This window comes from Acinonyx jubatus, chromosome A1 (genome assembly GCF_027475565.1).
Source record: "Acinonyx jubatus isolate Ajub_Pintada_27869175 chromosome A1, VMU_Ajub_asm_v1.0, whole genome shotgun sequence".
Taxonomy (NCBI): domain Eukaryota; kingdom Metazoa; phylum Chordata; class Mammalia; order Carnivora; family Felidae; genus Acinonyx; species Acinonyx jubatus.
In genome coordinates this window covers 120,355,986-120,359,854 of record NC_069380.1, presented here as the reverse complement: position 1 = coordinate 120,359,854, position 3,869 = coordinate 120,355,986, and the positions used below count along the sequence as shown (strand labels likewise).

Genomic DNA, 3,869 nt, shown 5'->3' with positions numbered 1-3,869 from the left:
TGTTTGTCCCTCACCCTAGCCTTTTATGATGAAAATTTAAAAACCGACAGAAAAGTTGAGAAAATAATACAATGAACACTCAAATATGCTTCACCCATATTCATCAGTTGTTAACATTTAGCTCCATACATTCACTGCACGTAATCCCCTCTATGAGGTTATTTTTTAACTGAATCATTTGAAAGGTGGTTAGAGGCTATGAAGCTTCACCCCATAGTATTTCACCATATACCTCGTAAGACACAAGGACATTCTCCTACATAACCAGTAATATCCTTTGGAGCTTTTTTTGGGTTTGCCTTTGTTTTTATTTTCATTCTTATCCAGGATTTGTCAAGAATCACATGCTGGTTTAGATGAACATAAGGGAACGGAAACAAAAATAATACAAAAACATGGAGGGGGACAAAACATAAGAGACTCATAAATATGGAGGACAAACAGAGGGTTACTGAAGGAGGTGTGGGAGGGGAGATGGGCTAAATGGGTTAGGGGCACTAAGAAATCTATTCCTGAAATCATTGTTGCACTATATGCTAACTAATTTGGATGTAAATTTAAAAAATAAAATTAAATTTAAAAAAAAGAATCACATGCTATTTTATTTATTTTTTTATTTTTTTTAATGTTTATTTATTTTTGAGACAGAGAGAGACAGAGCATGACCAGGGGAGGGGCAGAGAGAGAGGGAGACACGGAATCTGAAACAGGCTCCAGGCTCTGAGCGGTCAGCACAGAGCCCGACGCGGGGCTCGAACTCACGGACCGTGAGATCATGACCTGAGCCGAAGTGGGACGCTCAACCGACCGAGCCACCCAGGCGCCCCAGCACATGCTATTTTAAAGTCATCTCTCTCTCCCTCTCTCTCTTTCTTGGGATGCCTGGGTGGCTCAGTGTGTTAAGTGTCCACTTCAGATCAGGTCATGATCTCACAGCTCGTGACTTTGAGCCCCGCATCAGACTCTGTGCTGACCGCTCAGAGCCTGGAGCCTGCTTCAGATTCTGTGTCTCCCTCTCTCTCTGCTCCTCCCCTGCTCGTACTCTGTCTCTCTCTCTCTCTCTCTCTCTCTCAAAAATAAACATTCAAAAAATAATAATAAAGTCATCTCTCTCTCAAAAGCCTCTCCTTTATTCTAAAAAAATTCTCCTGCCCTTCCCGTTTTTTGTTTTTTGTTTTTTCTTTTATTGGTCTTTCCTGTCATTGACTTTCAGGCCAGTTCTTTTACACAATGTCCACAATTTGGGCTGTCTGGTTGTTTCTTCTATAATTCTTCAGAATTATATCCAGTTAAGATTTTTAGCAAGACTCCACAGAGGTGAGGCTGGGACCGTCTCAGCACATCACAACACAAATGCCTTTCTGTCCTTTTATTGGTTACACTAAGCTGAATTAGTCGGTTGAGTGCTCTCTGTCTGCTAGCACTCCTCACCGTAAAGGCATCTTTGCCCTTAGTGATGAATGAGTAATCTGCGGGATGGTACTTTGAAAATATGAGGGTATCTGGTGTCCCCAACATTTTCAGCGACTGTTTTAACAATCATTAATAAGGCTTGCCTGAATCAACTCTGATATTAGTGATTGTAAAAATCACAATTAAAAAAGCTTTATCATTTTTCCATGGGTTTTAGCTGTCGTTCCACTGTTGAAGAAGAGCTTTCTCTTCTGTCACACACACTTCTGCAATTCTCTTGAATATCATGATGAACTCAGAATATTCATTACCACTGATTTTCTTTTTAATTTTCATTTTGTCCCAAATTTGTCCTCTCCCAAATGGGAGCCCCTTCAAATTGGTTTCTGGGTCCTTCTGACACATCCCTATCTGTTTTTGAGCACTTCCTTGCTCTTCCATCAGTGAAAGTCCCAAGCTCATCTTCTACTTTCCTTGACCCAGACCTGGAATCAGACCTGGGTCCTTTCAGTGAGAAAAGTTTGCTAGAAACCAAGAACTGAGTGATAAGAGTGCTCATTGTAAGTGCGATGTCACTGCTTCTAGGCCCTTTCAGTAGACACAGACAGGAAGTGTATTTTATTTTAGATCATTAATTTATCTCAATCCCCCCAATTCTAATAGAACATCACAGGGTTCTTCCTCCTTTCCCCACGTCCCTATTTTATCTCCTTTCTCTCACATTGAAAACTCTAATTTTCACCAACATCAGTATAGCTATTCATTTACTGCTCGTTATAATACACCCAATAGTATCAGAATTATTATGTCGATACCATTACCAACAAACTTACTAATGAAGTACAAGATTGTTTGAAGCTTTTATTTTATCCTTAGAGTCTAGCCCCCTAAAAGTAACGGTGTGTCTAAAGACCTTTAACCTTGACATAAGTTCATTTGTTTATCTTCAAATTAGGATTTTCCTGTCCATGTTGATTTCTTTTAATTTTTTTCTTTGTGGTAGTGGGTTTTTTTATTATCTTTATTTTTAAAGATTTTATTATTTTTATTTTTAAAAATTTTATTGAGACATAACTGATATATAGCATTGTGTAAGTTTCAGGTGAATCACATAGTGATTTGATATATGTATGTATTGCAACATAAGTACAACAGTAAGTTTAGTTAACATCCATCATTAAAATATGGAATACCTCATGAATTTGCGGATCATGTTTGTATAAGGGCCCTGCTAATCTTCTGTGTATCATTCCAGTTTTAGTGTGTGTGCTGCTAAAGGTAGTGGTCAAATAACTTTATGAATATGTAAAATGTTCTGTAGTTCAAAAGTTAAAATCATACGAAAAGGTAACCCAGAGAAGTTTTCTTCAATCCCCATATGCATGAATTTTATTAGTTTCTGGTTTATCCTCTCTTATTTGCAAAAAAAGAAACAAATATATACGTGTATGTGTATACATATGTATGTCCTTATTTTGCCTTTCTTTTAATTCAAATGGTAGTATTTGGTATACACTCCTTTGCACTGTATTCTTTTCACTCATATTGCTCTCTGTTACGTATACACCAGTCTTTCATAACACTAATTTTTCACTATACGGTCTATTTTATTTGCCCTATCAAATATATTTGTACTCACTTTATTTTAAGGGTTAGTTTTATATTAAAGCTAAAATAACCTTAGTCCCCCCCTCTTATTTTTGTTATTTTCTATTGGTTTCCTAACAATATTTAAATTAGTTAATAATTTCTTTTCTCTTATCCCAATGCACCAGTTTCCCATGTGAATAAATATCCTTTTACCCTCACCAGTAACTATAAAATAATCAACAAGTATATTCTGTTTTATATCCTGTTACCCTTCTGGCCCTTCAATTATTGTATAATATCTGCTGGGTATGTACTCTTCTCATAACCATCATAGTTTTATGGGTGATTACATAGTTATGCTCATCATTAGTCCTCTTGTCAAAGCCCTTCCCTTTTGGTGGTCTAAAACACCTTTCCTTAGGAAATTCCTCAGGAAGGGCACATGGAAGCAACAGTCTCTGGTTCCATCATGTTCATAACTTTTGACATATTGGCTAGATGTAAAACCTTTGCCTTAGGATTTCTTTCTTTGAATCTTTTCAGTATGCTACTTTATGTATTCAGGGATAAAGCCAAAGACAGTCACTTAAGTCATTTGGTATTTTGACTAAACGCCCAAATCATTTTTTTTTTTTTGTAAACTTCAGACATCTCTTAGAATATACCTTGACAATCTTCATTCAGGATTGATTTTCTAGGTACTAGTGTCAGATCTCTTTATTTCAGGAAAGTTTTCTTAAATGTTACCTTTTTAAATTTCCATTGCTTTTTATTTTCTTCTTCGTGCATCTTCTAATAGATTATTCAACCTATGTATGTGTGTGTTGATTTTTTTTTTTTTACTTTCTTACATTTATTTATTTTTG

The 3,869-nt window shown here is 36.2% G+C and overlaps 1 non-coding gene across 1 annotated transcript; it reads right to left on the bottom strand.

Annotated features, from left to right (window-relative positions):
* Positions 1-2,591: 2,591 nt before the first annotated feature.
* Positions 2,592-2,695, bottom strand: LOC113594832 (U6 spliceosomal RNA). The gene has a single exon (XR_003415279.1). It is a non-coding gene; the product is annotated as a U6 spliceosomal RNA (small nuclear RNA).
* Positions 2,696-3,869: the final 1,174 nt, after the last annotated feature.